The sequence below is a fragment of the Pleurodeles waltl genome, chromosome 2_2 (assembly GCF_031143425.1).
Source record: "Pleurodeles waltl isolate 20211129_DDA chromosome 2_2, aPleWal1.hap1.20221129, whole genome shotgun sequence".
Classification (NCBI taxonomy): domain Eukaryota; kingdom Metazoa; phylum Chordata; class Amphibia; order Caudata; family Salamandridae; genus Pleurodeles; species Pleurodeles waltl.
The window spans coordinates 675,823,377-675,841,229 of record NC_090439.1 but is presented as its reverse complement, the minus strand read 5'-3'; positions in this window follow the sequence as shown (position 1 = coordinate 675,841,229).

Genomic DNA, 17,853 nt, shown 5'->3' with positions numbered 1-17,853 from the left:
AGCAGTTCTTAAGTACATTTATTAAAATCAGCTTTGCTTAGTATTTCTGGCTCATCCCAAAATCTCCCTAAATTCATTCTGTAAAACCAATCAAGCACTGACTTTGCCCAAGAAATACGATTTACATTTGCTTAAATTATCAAATCTTTAAAAAAATCCTTGTGATGACTCAATTCATTGGTGGACCAGAGATGAACCCAATAGACCATGGGTTTTAAAGCAGCCAAACCTGCAATTCTATGGACATCAAGATCCAACTAGAGTTGGGTCAATTGAGTGCTTGCAGGTAGGATTAACAGCTTTCTTACAAATATATTCTCTGCAGCAACTAGACATCCCGTGTTACTATGGCCACAAATCTCAGAGCCAAATAAGACAGCTCCCTGTGTGGCTTGATAAACTGCTAAAGCTGAGGAAACACATCAGCAGTTAGTTTTCCTATAGACCATGGTGATTGCATTGGATCTGGGCTCTACCATTAGGGAGGACTTAGTTAGCTGGAGCGACCATTCATGATCACTGGTTAATTTAACTCCTAAATAGTCAAAGGATTTGACCCTTTCTGGTGCTTTATTACCCCAATGGATTGGCATGTTCCTGGTTCCCCTCTGGCCAAAAATCATATATTTTTCCTTCCCTACATTTAGCTCCAGGCCTCTAGACATACAGAAATTCATGAATTTGTCGATGGGGACCTGGAGTCATAGGTGAAGAGTAAAATGGGTATTATTACACCATTCACTGTAGGGGAGTCAATTTTGCAGTCAAGAAGTTTCTTCACCACATCATTCATATAGAGAGTGAATAGTGTGGGCGCAAGCACACACCCTTGATGTACACTACATCTGACAGAAATCCTGTCAGTCAGTCCTCGCCTACTACATCAGTGCACCTGGGCATAGTTCTCCGAATATAGCTTAATAATCAATTCAAGCAAGTTTGAGGGAACCAACATATTCATCAACACTTGCTACAGCATGTTTTGTGGGATAAAATCAAACGCAGCCTTAAGATTTACAAAGGCTACATAAAGCCTTTTCTTTGCTAATAAAACATGTTTCCAGCAAAGGCCCACCAACCTAAAAACCTGGTCAAGTGGTGCTGGCCCTAGGGCAAAAGCCTGCCTGTAAGGGAGTCAAGATGTTCTCGTCCTCTACCTACAATACCAATTTTTCTAGAATTTGTCTAGCAAAGATTTTCTGAAGGTTGGCGATAAGACTTATGGGTCTGTAGTTTGAGGGGCAAGTGGCATCCCCTCTTTTTATAAATCTGGATGATCTCTGTACCCTCCATGTCTCAGGTATATTCCCTCCCTCAGAGATATAATCAGATAGCAGATTTATGTAACTGCGCAAACTAATGTCTCAGAGTTATAATGATCACCTGGAATTTTGTACGGTCTGGGGGCCTTGGCACTTTTCAGGGCAGTGATTGCCCTAACTATGTTATTAAGACAAAAAAGTACTTAACCCCCCGTGCCCATTCTTTCGTGCTCAAGTACGGAATCCTCAATGCGTGCCTTTATCCTCACTACTTTCAAGCTCAGATAAACCGTCTGGGTCATATAAAGTTGTAAAGTGGGAGTTCCAGCTATCAGGATTAATGTGGTAGTGATGGGGGCTCACACCATCAGACCCTGCTGTATCCACCAACTTCATAAAATACTATGTGCCTCATCACAGCTCTGGCAGTCCATGGACTCGCGATGGTGCTCGGACCGCTCCCGCCGACAGGGGCGGTCCCATCTCCCTATTATGACCTTGGCAGAGCCAGCCACTAGCCTAGCTATGCCGGCAGGCTTAATACACCAGGGCAGCGCTGCTTGTAGTGCCACCCTAGGGATTACGAGTCCCCTTTCCTCTAGCCCTGCCATGCAAGGGCTGGCAGAAAGGGACAGCCCAGTTGCGCCTTTCACTGCCTAAATTAGGGGCAGTGAAAAGTGTGACGGGTACTGTTGCACCTAATGCATCGCCACATTGCCGCTGGCTCTATTATAACCAGGCATCAATGTTAAGGCCCTGTTCCCCACTGGGCAAGTGGGTGAAAATGCTGTTTCCACCCACCGGCCCAGCGGGGAACTCGTAACAGGGCCCGAGGGCAGAAGACCGGTGTGGTGGTCTTCCGTGCGAATGAGTTTGGCTGGCAGCCTCTGTGTGTCTTCTATTTGCTGCTTTTAACATACCTCTCCAAATCAAATCCTCCACTCTTTTTTTGCATTATTGAGAGCTCTACCATACACTTGCCTAGCTACTACTATTTCCTCTCTACCTCCCTCCTTTACAGGCTTTCTCAGAATAGTTTTTGCGACTTCACAGCCCGCATTAAACCATCTAGCTGTTTTACTCCTTCTCTCCTTCCGATGATTTTCCTTATGGAACAATTCCTTCAATTTTATAAAAAACGTATTGTGCACATTCAAAATAGGGACGTCTGAAGGCAGATATCCAGCATAACTAGAAAACTGAGAAACAAAGAGATCATAAATCTTTGAATACAGAGTTTGATTTACATCACTGTGGGCCAAGAAAGATAGCGACCATTATTGACCACACTAGGTTCGGATACCATCGTCTCATGAGACCTAGCCACTTTCCTCAATGCAACCCCAGTTAATGACAAGATCAAGGAATTGTGGTCACTTTCTGACCGATTCTCAACTTTCATGCCACCCAAAAGAGCCCACAGTCTGTCTCACATCTCATAAAATATAATCTATGACACTGGAGTAGCTGCCGCTCCTAAAGGTAACAGCCACCCCAGAATCAGATGTTGTAAGACCATTACAGACTATTAAGCCCCTACTGATCATCAGTGACACAATCTTAAGAGTGGTAGCTGTGTAATTACAGCATGATTTTCCTGCTATAGAAGGGGTGTTCCACAGTTCATCCTCTAAGGCAGAGACCTCACTCTGAAGTGGAGAGGGATTGAATTAGCTGTTGAAATCGCCTTCTATGATGGTTATCACATCTGAGGGAGTAGTTTCCAGTGCCTCCTCCAATGAAACTGAGGTTGGAGAGTCTTTGCTCACTGCAGCCTGTCGCAGGTATGTATTGATAAAGGCAATGCGAACTACAGAGGGAAAAGTTATGGTAATAACCAGTACATCAGGAGAGTCTAACCCCATAATCTTATGGAGGCTAGGTAAGTAATTCTTCAACAGAATTAACAAGCCACCACTGGCCCCCCAAACTCCTCTGGTGGTTTGACCTCTATGCTATATGAGGTAAAACCGTTAATGAATATTTTCACAGGGACCCAAGTCTCTTGAAACATGCAAAGATCACACTTCTGTATATGAGACAAGTATTCAGCATCAACCAGTTTATGTCTAATTCTTGCCAGATTCCCTGACATCAGCGTAAGATAACCCCTGCGATCAGCGTTGACTCCCCCACCCATATTACTTCCAGGTTTTAGGACTAACTCACATGGTAGCGGCTCTGCCAACTCTCCTATTTTGGGAGGGCTGGCAGTGGCACCACAAAGAGCTGGTTCTTGTGATACAGGTGAATAGTTCATACCATTCTCCCTCCCATTGATGTTCTCAGGGGGGTAATAGATCCCCTTGCAATACTTTTAAATCATCATTAATAGCACCTAGGAAATCAGTAGGGGATATATCAGGATCAGCTTCAATCATAGACTTATCTTCAATGTTAAACATAACTGTGTTAGCTTGGACATACAAAAGTTAGCCTCAATGCTATTCCCAAGAGACAGTCAACCCACTTTTATCAAGAATAGATGGCTCATGGAGAAGAGAAGTAGGACCATAGTTTCATTGTTTTTGTTGAATGCACACTGAAACAAACACCCTTTCACATTTCTCCCCTGGTCCAATCTCTGGAGGGAGTAGTTTCAGTCTAAATGCTGTTGATTTACCCTCTCTGAGGTGGCAAGTGCGTAGCTCAATGTTTATGAGATTGTCGACCAATATGCTGGAATATAGTAGTTTATTGACAAGTTGGATGTATATCTCCTTGAGTGTAAATCAGACCTAACTACAGACAAGTAGTTATGTTGCTTCCTAAAACAAAAAATAGCTTTGTTAATCAAAGTTTCAGTGTTCTCATGGAAGCCCTCCTTCGATTTGGGCACCTGGGTTAAATGAATCAGATCCTTATGGTCTATGGGCTGGCAAAGTGCAAAATGAAATTTAAGCTTGAGACATTGGCCCTAATTACAACCCTGGCGGTAAATCCCGTGTACCACTGTGCTGACGGCCGTAAAGATACCATGGCCGCGGCGGAAATCTGCGACAGGTATTACGACCCACATCTCGTAATTCGCCACAATTCAGATACCCACACAAGTCCGCCACATCAAAGGTCAGTGATAAACTGGCGATAGCAAAACCTACACCGTCACGCCAATAAGAATACGCCCACAGTATCACTACCCATGAATCAATGGGGGCGGTCTTTCAACTGCAGTAATCCATTGGCGGTACACACCGCCGCGCTCAAAATACACACACATTTACAAAACACAACCACATTGGACAATTCAAAATACACACACCTGATACACATACACACACCACACCCACACAACCACACCACTATAAAACACACACTCACATTACCCACAACCCCTTACAATGACATTTTTTGAAGAAGCAGCGAGAGAGAGAATAGTAAACACAACACCAGCATCCACAGGCACAGAACACCATCACTCATATAACAACCACGCACCTCAAAGAACACACACCAACACAACACTTCACACAGCACAACAAACATCACCTCACACATCACCCACACCACATAATGGCACCTCAAAGACACCCCAGGTTTTCTGAGGAGGAGCTCAGGGTCATGGTGGAGGAAATCATCCGGGTAGAGCCACAGCTATTCGGATCACAGGTGCAGCAGACCTCCATTGCAAGGAAGATGGAGCTATGGTAGAGAATTGTCGACAGGGTCAATGCAGTGAGACAGCACCCAAGAACACAGGATGACATCAGGAAGAGGTAGAATGACCTACGGGGGCAGGTGCGTTCCGTGTTATCAAGACACCAGGTAGCCGTACAGAGGACTGGCAGTGGACACCCACAACATGGGAGGAGCAAGTCTTGGCGATCATGCATCCTGAGGGCCTAGCAGGAGGACTGGACTCTGGTAAGGCAAATATTTACTATTATATCCCCCCACCCTACCTGCATGCCATCACAAACTCCTACCCCTACCCTTACAACCATCACCCCAACACCTCACAGATATCCCACTATCACAACCCACACATCCCAATACCAAGCCCTGCATGTAACACCAATGCATGGACACCCGTTACAGACCTGCATTGACACCCATCACCAAAGCATGTCCAGTAGAGAGACTCACCCAGGCCACAAAATCACCACTCACACAAGGGCCAAGGCAATAATGCAAGCACAGGAGTAGAGGGGAACTCACCCATTTGCACAAGATGGCACACACAGATACAATAACTATGCATTTACACCCCAACAGGACCCCTACCCAAGTCACCAGACAGGAGGTGCCAGCCATATCTAGTCCCCCCACAGAAGAGGCCCACACTGACAACAGCAGCTCTGCACGCCTGGATCAAGGTGACCATCCTGGCCCATGAGGGACCTCTGGACAGTCGGTTCCCCTGCCACAGTCACAAACCACCACTGAACCGCCCCCCTCAGGAAACACAACCACAGCACCCACCCAGCAGGCCCATGCCACTGTCCCCAGGACATGTAAATCAGCAGTGTGTCCACCACTACAGGGACCCCAGGCAAACCCACTAACCCAAGACAATCAGGGACCTGGGGTCAGTAGCAGTAGGCACACGGTTCAGGGGACAGAGGCACAGGACAATAGGGAAGCTGAGAGGACTGCTTTGCGACAGGGAGAGGACAGGCCCAGGGAACCCACTCTCCACGAGGCACTCTCAAACATAATGGGAGCATACCACCATTCCCAGGAGACCATGGGCATGGTACTGGCCAAGTTTCAGAGGACCAGCGGCTGCAGGAGGAACAGTACCTGGGTATCAGGGAGGACCTGAAGTCCATTAACACCACTCTGGTCATCATTGCAGGGGTGCTGGCAGACATGGCCAACACCATGAGGGAGACAGTGGCACACCAACGGGCCCCTGACACTAGCCTGAACAATGAACAGCCCTCTACGTCCACCGGCGCTAGTGGACAGGAGGTCACGCCACAGGACCAACAGGCCACCAGCACCCCACCCCCTGCAGAAGGAGAACCACCCCGCAAAAGGTCCCAGCGATCCAGGCACAAGACAGAGAACATTGCCAAGACCTATGCCAGGAAATAAGACTCTACTGATTGTCACCCTTCTGTCCCACTATGTCACCCTGACCACCTTGAACTGCCATTACTCCACTTTCTATGCCCCCTTGGACAATGCACCTGTGATACCAAGAGACTGGACTCTACCATGGACATTCCTCCACGATCACCCCAGTCCATTGCACATACCCCTACACTTATTAGCAGTTAAATAAACACCCTTGAATCACAAAACAATTTGGAGTCAGTCTGTACTTTCACAAGTGTGTTACAACCTCTCTGACCAATATCAATGTCAATTTTCATTTGCACATACCAATGTATGACAGTTGTTGGCCACCAGTAAACATAGCAGAAGGCAGAATGTGGTACCCAGATATATGAAAAGGAAAGGCAAAGTGAACTGTCATGGTCCATACACACAGGTAAAAAGGCAGAATCATGCAATGTCCTACAGTAGTCTGATATGAGAGGAGCATTGCCAGTCTCTTACATGTGTCTCACTGGAAGTATTGCATGATGATGTTGTTTCGGTTGTCTATATCTTCTTCTTCTGCCCCCTCTTCTTCACTGTCCACAAGCTCCACAGCTGCCACAAGACCAACATCAGGCCCATCCTCCTGCAGAAAAGGCACCTGGCGTCGCAAAGCCAGGTGGTACAACATACAGCATGCCACAATGATCTGGCACACCTTCTTCGGTGTGTAGTAGAGGGAGCCACCTGTCAGATGGAGGCACCGGAACCTGGCCTTCAGGAGGCCAAAAGTTCACTCTATAATCCTCCTACTTTGCCCATGTGCCTCATTGTAGCCTTCCTCTGCCCTTGTCCTGGGATTCCTCACTGGGGTCAGTAGCCATGACTGGTTGAGGTAACCAGAGTCACCTGCAAATGTCGAGGGGTATCTGTTAGACACACACCAACCACTCAGAGACTCTCCCATACCCAGACACCTATTCAAACCGTGTGTGGACCTTGGGCTCACCTATTAGCCACACATGGTGCCTCTGGAGTTGGCCCATCACATAAGGGATGCTGCTATTCCTCAAAATGTAAGCGTCGTGCACTGAGCCAGGATACTTAGCATTCACATGGGAGATGTACTGGTCTGCCAAACACACCATCTGCACATTCATGGAATGGTAGCTTTTGTGGTTTCTGTACACCTGTTCATTCCTGCGGGGAGGGACAAATGCCACATGTGTACCATCAATGGCACCAATGATGTTGGGGATATGTCACAGGGCATAGAAGTCACCTTTCACTGTGGGCAAACCCTCCACCTGGGGGAACACGATGTAGCTACGCATGTGTTTCAGCAGGGCAGACAACACTCTGGACAACACGTTAGAAAACATTGGCCGTATTCCTGCCCAAAAGTGCTGTGACGCAGTTAGGTGCCCTGCCATGTGGCCCCCTGAAATGGCGGCTGCCTGACCTGTAAGGAGGGACAACGGGAAATGAGGTAACTGCGCTTGCATTGTGCAGAGTCGTGGTAGGCGGAAGAAGACCGCTGCGCAATTCAGCATTGGTTATCATTGGGCCCTATGGGTTCCAGGAGCCAATGACGATGTATGCCGGCGGTGAGGGTACGCACCGCCGCAGACGTAACCGCCCTTTTCTATCTGTTCACTCACTTGATACCTGACCTTCACCAGGAGAGGACCTACACTGCAAGTGCTGCTGTGACCTGAGTCTGGAAGTGACAATGGCTACAGTGTATGGGAAAAGGGCCCCTGCCTTCACCGCGGAGGAGTTGGACAACCTGGTGTCTGGGGTCCTCCCCCAGTACACGCTACTCTACGGTCCTCCAGACAAACAGGTGAGTACACTGTGAGCATGATGGATGGGACATGAATGAATGGAGTGGCGTGGATGGAAGATACATGTTAGGGGGGCTGTGGCCAGCATGTGACGATGGTCAGTGTATGTGTTTCAGGACACGGTTGGGAAGTTGTGGCCAATGAGTAAGAATAACCGGACGGGGGAGTAAAATCCATTCTTACTTTACCTTTCCTTTAGGTCAGCGCCCACCAGAAGAAGGCTATTTGGCGTGCCATCGCCAAGGAAATGCGGACCCTGGTGGTCTACCATAGACGGAGCACCCACTGCCGCAAAAGATGGGAGGACCTGCCCCGCTGGAGCAAGAAGATGGCGGAGGCCCAGCTGGGGATGGCCTCCCAATGTGGAAGGGGTGCCCGTTGCACCATGACCCTCCTGATGTACCGGATCCTGGCGGTGTCATATCTGGAGTTGGATGGGCGCTTGAGGGCATCACAGCAGCCACAAGGGGGTGAGTACAGTCCCTTTCAGCTGACTCTGCGGGCTTTATGAGGTGTCTGGGTGGGGGAAGAGGGCTGTGGGTTCCCCTAGGCCAGATAGAACTTGGTAGGGTAGGTCCCTTGTTAGGCAGGCTCTGTGGCACGCCAACCCCAATAGTGGTAGTGGCCATCTACACCTAGTCAGGCTCCTGTGGGTTCCAGGTGTGCAGCAAATGGGCTTAGGCACAGTCCCCCATGGCCAGGTGATTTTCCTAAGAACTGTTAGTGCATGGTCTAGTGCATAGGGCTGCTCCCTGTGTGTTGTGTCCGCCAACGGTGGTGGTGTTGCTGGCTTTGAGCATGTGTCTCCACTGTCTTTCCCCCCTTTTTTGTTTTGTCACCCTGTCCTTGTGTGCATTAGCATCATCTGGCGGAGGAGCAGTGGCACCGGAGCAGTAGGGAGCTGCAACTCACATGGCCCAGGAGGGTGAATGTACGGAGTCTGAAGGCACCAGTGAGACGGAGGGCAAGGGAGGCTCCATGACGGGGACAGGAGGAGACACCAGCGACTCCTGTTCTGATGGGAGCTCCCTTGCTCCCTCTGTGCCCACTGCAACAACAGGTACAGCCGCCACCACCCCTACCAGCACGGCCCTCCTAGCAGCCCCTCAGCGTGTTTCCCGTCCCCGCTCACCCAGGAAGGTGGGCATCTCCTTCGCCCCAGGCACCTCAGCCTCTGCCCCCAGTCAGCCCTGCTGCCCTCAGTGAGGAGGCTATTGACCTCCTGAGATCCCTCACTGTTGGGCAGTCAACCATTTTGAATGCCATGCAGGGTGGGGAGAGGCATTTGCAACAAACAAATGCATACCTGGAGGGCATTCATTCTGGCGTGGCAGCCCAACAGAGAGCATTTCAGGGTCAGGCCTGAGCACTGATGGCAGCCATTGTCCCTGTGTCTAGCCTCCCTGTTAGAAATGGGGTTTTTGGTTGGCAATCAGGTTGCCCTCTGTCCAAGCAAGAACCCTCACTCTAGTCAGGGTAAGTCACACACAATCCAAAATCAGCCTGTGCTCACCCTCCGGTAGCTTGGCACGAGCAGTCAGGTTTAACTTAGAAGGCAATGTGTAAAGCATTTGTGCAATAAATCATACAACACCATAGCATAACACCACAAAAATACACCACACAGTGTTTAGAAAAATATATAATATTTATCTGGGTATCTTCAGGTCAAAACGATCAAAGTTGCAATAAGAATTTGTAAAGATATCACTGAAAAGTGATATAAAGCGTCTTAAGTCTTTAGAAAGTAAACAGAGTCTCTTTCAAACACAAAGTACCTGGTTTCTGGTGGAAAATCTCCTCAGAGGGCCACAAAGGAAGAGGTGCGTGGAAAAAGGGTGTGTGCGTCGATTTCTCCCCAGCACACACGGACTTGCGTCGTTATTTTCCACGCGGGGAAGTCGGGCGTCGTTTTTCGGCGCGCAGACAGTCTCTTTCTGTGGATCGCGGGGATTACCAGATGTCCCAGGTCTGTGCGTGGATTTTCCTGCTTGTTTTCCGGCTGCGCGTCGTTCTGCGGGGCTGCGCGTCGAAGTTTCGATCTCACGGCAGGCGTCGCGTCGATTTCTCCTGCGGAGTCGGGCGGCGTTGTCCTTGCAAGGCCGTGCGTCAAAGTTTTGATCTCACGGCAGGCGTCGATTTCTCCTGCGGAGTCGGGCGGCGTTGTCCTTGCGAGGCCGTGCATCAAAGTTTTGATCTCACGGCAGGCGTCGCATTGATCAGCGTCGGTGTGCGGCGTTTTTCTTGCCGCGGAACAAGCTGTGCGTCGAAAAGTTCGGCGCACGGAGCGTCCAAGAGGAAGAGTGAAGTCTTTTTGGTCCTGAGACTTCAGGGAACAGGAGGCAAGCTCTATCCAAGCCCTTGGAGAGCACTTTTACAGCCAGGCAAGAGTTCAGCAAGGCAGCAGGCCAACAGCAAGGCAGCAGTCCTTTGTAGAAAAGCAGACAGGTGAGTCCTTTGAGCAGCCAGGCAGTTCTTCTTGGCAGGATGTAGTTTCTAGTTCAGGTTTCTTCTCCAGCAAGTGTCTGATGAGGTAGGGCAGAGGCCCTGTTTTATACTAAGTTGTGCCTTTGAAGTGGGGGTGACTTCAAAGAGTCTCTAAGAAATGCACCAAGCCCCCTTTCAGTTCAATCCTGTCTGCCAGAGTCCCAGTAGGGGGTGTGGCAGTCCTTTGTGTGAGGGCAGGCCCTCCACCCTCCCAGCCCAGGAAGACCCATTCAAAATTCAGATGTATGCAAGTGAGGCTGAGTACCCTGTGTTTGGGGTGTGTCTGAGTGAATGCACAAGGAGCTGTCAACTAAACCTAGCCAGACGTGGATGGAAGGGCACAACAAGATTTTAGTGCAAAGAAATGCTCACTTTCTAAAAGTGGCATTTCTAGAATAGTAATATTAAATCCGACTTCACCAGTCAGCAGGATTTTGTATTACCATTCTGGCCATACTAAATATGACCTTCCTGCTCCTTTCAGATCAGCAGCTGCCACTTCAACAGTGTATGAGGGCAGCCCCAATGTTAGCCTATGAAAGGAGCAGGCCTCACAGTAGTGTAAAAACGAATTTAGGAGTTTTACACTACCAGGACATATAACTACACAGGTACATGTCCTGCCTTTTACCTACACAGCACCCTGCTCTAGGGGTTACCTAGGGCACACATTAGGGGTGACTTATGTATAGAAAAAGGGGAGTTCTAGGCTTGGCAAGTACCTTTAAATGCCAAGTCGAGGTGGCAGTGAAACTGCACACACAGGCCTCGCAATGGCAGGCCTGAGACAAGGTTAAGGGGCTACTGAGGTGGGTGGGACAACCAGTGCTGCAGGCCCACTAGTAGCATTTAATCTACCTGCCCTAGGCACATGTAGTGCACTCTACCAGGGACTTACAAGTAAATTAAATAGTCAATCATGGATAAACCAATCAGTAGTACAATTTACACAGAGAGCATATGCACTTTAGCACTGGTTAGCAGTGGTAAAGTGCCCAGAGGTCAAAAGACAACAACAACAGGTCAGAAAAAATAGGAGGAAGGAGGCAAAAGGTTTGGGGATGTCCCTGTCAAAAAGCCAGGTCCAACATGACCCCCTACCAGCCTAAAGCCAGGGGAGAACAATCACTATCCTGATGTACTTCCCTGTTTGAGGCGACAGAACAAGGACCCAGGCCCACAACAGCAGGGGCATGCTCCAGTTCTTCGCCTTCCTGACTCCAATTGGATCACTCTGTCCATACTCTCAGGACCCACTAAGCCAACCCATGGGGAACCTTTCTCCTTACCTGCGGATCCCATCTGTGCAGCACCTAACCTTACTTTGCTCACAGATGTATCCCAGGAGCCGGATAGTACCACGATGACCAACACAGTGGTGTTGCCCACTCTACCCCCGGGGTGTGACACTTGTCCCCTCCCCAGGGATAACTCTGTCCACCCGGACAGCAAGCCACAGTGATTACTGACAGCTGTCAGGGATGAGAGCCAGGCCCCAGGCCTCTCAAAGCTCTCCAACCACTGTGGCTGTGGAGAGTGGGCGGCGGTAGCCGCAGGTGCTGGGCACCCTTTAACCACTCTCCCTTCCACCAGGTCAGGGATGACAGCCTGAACCTGGTCCTCCCCTCTGGGGCTCTGTACCCTCCCTCCTGGAGCGGTACCTCCAGAGTCCAACATGGTCAGGGTGCTTACAGAAGTCGCCCTGTACCATTCCTCCACCAGTGCAGGCCTGTTAACCTGCAACTGGCCCTCCAACCTGGGGTCTGTACCTTCAGGTTGGACTAGGGCCGGGGGTGAGGCTTCCCTCCCCCTGCCCTCCCTTCTGGGGTCCAGCACCCTCCAACTAGGAGTGGCCTCCTCAGAAGACAACATGGTAGGGGCACTGTTATCAGTAGCCCCTCCCTCCAGGTCCGGGGGGACACCCTGAACCTGGTCTTCCAGCCCAGGGTCTGTACCCTCAGATTGGATCACTGCCTGGCAAACCAGGACTTTCTGGGAGGCACACCTACCCCCCACCAGGTCAGAGTTTAACCTCTGCACCTGACCATTCAACTCAGAGTCACCACCCTGAAGTTGAACAATTGCCTGGCACGCCAGGACTTCCTGGAGGGCACACTGACCCTCCACCAGGTCAGAGTTTAACCTCTGAACTTGGCCATTCAACTCAGAGTCACCACCCTGAAGTTGAACAATTGCCTGGCACTCCAGGACTTCCTGGGAGGCACACCTACCTCCCACCAGGTCGGAGGTTAACCTCTGAACCTGGTTCTCCAACCCAGGGTCACCACCCTGAGGTTGGACAATTGCCTGGCACGCCAGAACTTTCTAGGGGGCACACCTACCCCCCACCAGGTCAGAGTTTAACCTCTGAACCCGGTTATCCAACCCAGAGTCAGCACCCTGAGGTTGGACAACTGCCTGGTACACCAGGGTTTCCAGGGAGGCACACCTACCTCCCACCAGTTCAGAGTTTAACCCCTGAGCCTGGTGCCCCAACCCAGGGCCACCACCCTGAGGTTGGGCAATTGCCTGGCACGCCAGGACTTTCTGGGGGGCACACCTACCCCCCACCAGGTCAGAGTTTAACCTCTGAACCTGGTCATCCAACCCAGAGTCACCACCCTGAGGTTGAACAATTGCCTGGCACGCCAGGACTTTCTGGGGGGCACACCTACCCCCCACCAGGTCAGAGTTTATCCCCTGAACCTGGTTAGCCAACCCAGAGTCACCACCCTGAGGTTGGGCAATTGCCTGGCACGCCAGGACTTTCTGGGGGGCACAACTACCCCCCACCAGGTCAGAGTTTAACCTCTGAACCTGGTCATCCAACCCAGAGTCAACACCCTGAGGTTGGACAATTGCCTGGCACAGCAGGACTTCTTGGAAGGCACATCTACCTCCCACCAGGTCAGAGTTTAACCTCTGAACCTTGGTATCCAACCCAGAGTCACCACCCTGAGGTTGAATCTTTGCCTGGCATGCCAGGACTTCCTGGGGGGCACTCTCACCCCCCACAAGGGACACACCGTCCCCAAGGGCCACACAAGAGTCTGGTTGGCGCAGGTCTCCCGACCTCTGCCCATCCGGCAGAGTCTGGGTTTCCCCCAAACCAGAAACGGTTTCACCTGGGTCATTCCTGGGGGCTCTGCTCTCAGAGCTGTCCCCTGACTCTCAAGGTCCTCCACTGGGGTCTGCAACCCCCTCTCAACCCTATGTCTGGACTTCTGCACCCCCTCACTAGGAGGGGTACTGCCAGCCACCAGAACTGTTGGGATGCTGGCTACAGTCACCCCCCCAAGTTCTTCTGACACTGCAGGGCTTCCCTCAAAAGGTGGCCCTATGGTACAGGCTAGGCTTCCCTCCTGGTGTTCCCTCATGGAACCCTCTAGGACCTGGGACCTACCTGGGACACTACAATCCTTTCCCACCTCACTCGGTTGGGAACCACCTAGACCACTCCCTTCAGGAGCACCCCCAAATGCCTCTTCAGACTCTCTGGTACTCACCCAGAAGTCTGCCTCCATTGTAAGTTCCCTGGGGTCAGAGAACTCACACTCCACCTGGTGTTGGCGTAGCTCTGGAAATAAGGACCAGACATATGCTCTCCAGCAATTACATCACTCTGCCCTTCACATGTATTAACCACAGTACCCTTCACCCAACCACCCAGTAACTCAACCTTTGAAAAGCACTCTACTTCACCCTCCTGAGACTGGTGAGACAGTATCTGTCTGTCCCTGACACTCAACCCATACTCTTCTGGGATGTCTCTACACTCTATATCCAGGACGTCCACCAGGGGGGAACCCTTTTCTCTGTCACTCTCTGCTAGAGTCAGTAAAGTGTCCCTCCCCCCAGTAGGAATATGACTCCCTGTGCCAGTTCCCCAATCCTTCTCAGGGACCCTGTGCATAACGGGAACTACCTCATACCCTTGAACCGCCTGGGGTGTGTCAACTCCCTTCTTCAAGTTGGGCACCACATCTCTGGGCTTGTGCCCTCCTTCAGCAGTACTAGATGCAAGATTTTTGCTGCCACCATCTGAACTGGACTCAGCCCTTCCGGCCTCCAGTTTCAGCTCTTTACAGCTCAGCTCTTGAGCTGCAATCTTTTCTTCTTCCAGGGCTAAGAGACTTGCTGCCTCAGCCCTTTCAAGCTGCTCATCTAGCTCTTCCATACACCGCTCTAGAGCTAGGAGCCATTCATCTCTCACTGGTTCTCTTTCCTCATCTGAGTAGTCTTCCTCCTCATTTGAGCAGTCCCCCTCCTCATCTGAGGGGTACTTAGTCATTTGGTTTTTTTCTGCCTCTCTCTCTGCCCATCTTTCTTCCCCCCAGACTATGTAGGCATGTAGCATTTCCATCTTAGTAGATTTCCTTGATACAGGAAGGCCGCATTTTCTGCAAAGCCTCCTTAGGTCAGCCTTAATGAGGTGGTCAGTAGGCACAAAGAGTGAGCAGGTAAGCAATCTCATTGCTGATAAAGTCTTACTGGCAAAAAACAAAATCCAAAGTCCAAAATATCAATAGTATATCCAGGAGGACATCAGAGAACCAAAAGCAAAAAAAAGATGAACAATCAAGATGACCTTCAACTGTGGGTAGGTAGTGAAATACTTAGCTACTGTATGTCACTGCACAAACACAAGTCCTATCCCACCGCTGATCACCAATGTTACAAATGGGGTTTTTGGTTGGCAGTCAGGTTGCCCTCTGTCCAAGCAAGAACCCTCACTCTAGTCAGGGTAAGTCACACACAATCCAAAATCAGCCTGTGCTCACCCTCCGGTAGCTTGGCACGAGCAGTCAGGCTTAACTTAGAAGGCAATGTGTAAAGCATTTGTGCAATAAATCATACAACACCATAGCATAACACCACAAAAATACACCACACAGTGTTTAGAAAAATATATAATATTTATCTGGGTATCTTCAGGTCAAAACGATCAAAGTTGCAATAAGAATTTGTAAAGATATCACTGAAAAGTGATATAAAGAGTCTTAAGTCTTTAGAAAGTAAACAGAGTCTCTTTCAAACACAAAGTACCTGGTTTCTGGTGGAAAATCTCCTCAGAGGGCCACAAAGGAAGAGGTGCGTGGAAAAAGGGTGTGTGCGTCGATTTCTCCCCAGCACACACGGACTTGCGTCGTTATTTTCCACGCGGGGAAGTCAGGCGTCGTTTTCCGGTGCGCGGACAGTCTCTTTCTGTGGATCGCGGGGATTACCAGATGTCCCAGGTCTGTGCGTGGATTTTCCTGCTTTTTTCCGGCTGCGCGTCGTTCTGCGGGGCTGCGCGTCGAAGTTTCGATCTCACGGCAGGCGTCGCGTCGATTTCTCCTGTGGAGTCGGGCGGCGTTGTCCTTGCAAGGCCGTGCGTCAAAGTTTTGATCTCACGGCAGGCGTCGCGTCGATTTCTCCTGCGGAGTCGGGCGGCGTTGTCCTTGCGAGGCCGTGCGTCAAAGTTTTGATCTCACGGCAGGCGTCGCGATGATCAGCGTCGGTGTGCGGCGTTTTTCTTGCCGCAGAACAAGCTGTGCGTCGAAAAGTTCGGCGCACGGAGCGTCCAAGAGGAAGAGTGAAGTCTTTTTGGTCCTGAGACTTCAGGGAACAGGAGGCAAGCTCTATCCAAGCCCTTGGAGAGCACTTTTACAGCCAGGCAAGAGTTCAGCAAGGCAGCAGGCCAACAGCAAGGCAGCAGTCCTTTGTAGAAAAGCAGACAGGTGAGTCCTTTGAGCAGCCAGGCAGTTCTTCTTGGCAGGATGTAGTTTCTGGTTCAGGTTTCTTCTCCAGCAAGTGTCTGATGAGGTAGGGCAGAGGCCCTGTTTTATACTAAGTTGTGCCTTTGAAGTGGGGTGACTTCAAAGAGTCTCTAAGAAATGCACCAAGCCCCCTTTCAGTTCAATCCTGTCTGCCAGAGTCCCAGTAGGGGGTGTGGCAGTCCTTTGTGTGAGGGCAGGCCCTCCACCCTCCCAGCCCAGGAAGACCCATTCAAAATGCAGATGTATGCAAGTGAGGCTGAGTACCCTGTGTTTGGGGTGTGTCTGAGTGAATGCACAAGGAGCTGTCAACTAAACCTAACCAGACGTGGATTGAAGGGCACAACAAGATTTTAGTGCAAAGAAATGCTCACTTTCTAAAAGTGGCATTTCTAGAATAGTAATATTAAATCCGACTTCACCAGTCAGCAGGATTTTGTATTACCATTCTGGCCATACTAAATATGACCTTCCTGCTCCTTTCAGATCAGCAGCTGCCACTTTAACAGTGTACTGTATGAGGGCAGCCCCAATGTTAGCCTATGAAAGGAGCAGGCCTCACAGTAGTGTAAAAACGAATTTAGGAGTTTTACACTACCAGGACATATAACTACACAGGTACATGTCCTGCCTTTTACCTACACAGCACCCTGCTCTAGGGGTTACCTAGGGCACACATTAGGGGTGACTTATGTATAGAAAAAGGGGAGTTCTAGGCTTGGCAAGTACCTTTAAATGCCAAGTCGAGGTGGCAGTGAAACTGCACACACAGGCCTCGCAATGGCAGCCTGAGACAAGGTTAAGGGGCTACTGAGGTGGGTGGCACAACCAGTGCTGCAGGCCCACTAGTAGCATTTAATCTACCTGCCCTAGGCACATGTAGTGCACTCTACCAGGGACTTACAAGTAAATTAAATAGTCAATCATGGATAAACCAATCAGTAGTACAATTTACACAGAGAGCATATGCACTTTAGCACTGGTTAGCAGTGGTAAAGTGCCCAGAGGTCAAAAGCCAACAACAACAGGTCAGAAAAAATAGGAGGAAGGAGGCAAAAAGTTTGGGGATGTCCCTGTCAAAAAGCCAGGTCCAACACTCCCCCTTCCAAATTCCACTACCCAGACCCAATCCCCTCTACCTCAGCCTATCCCAAGCACACCATCAGACCAGCATGCACACACATCAACACACAAAAGTGGCTCTGGAAAACATAAGCACCACACATCCGACAGGCACTCACACAAGCACCATACCCATGCAGACACACCAACATCCACTGCCTCCACTGTGTCCCCCTCCTCCATGTCCTCCACCTCCCTCCCTGTCTTGTCTCCCCTCACACCTGCATGCACTATATCCTCAGCCACTACCTCCATCACCAGCACGCCCATCACCACACACCGCTCACACGCAATCACCACCCCCACTACAATGCACACGTCCCCTGTGTCCTCTCCCAGCATGTCTATGAGCCCTCCTCCCAAATTACACAAATGCAGGCACACATCCAC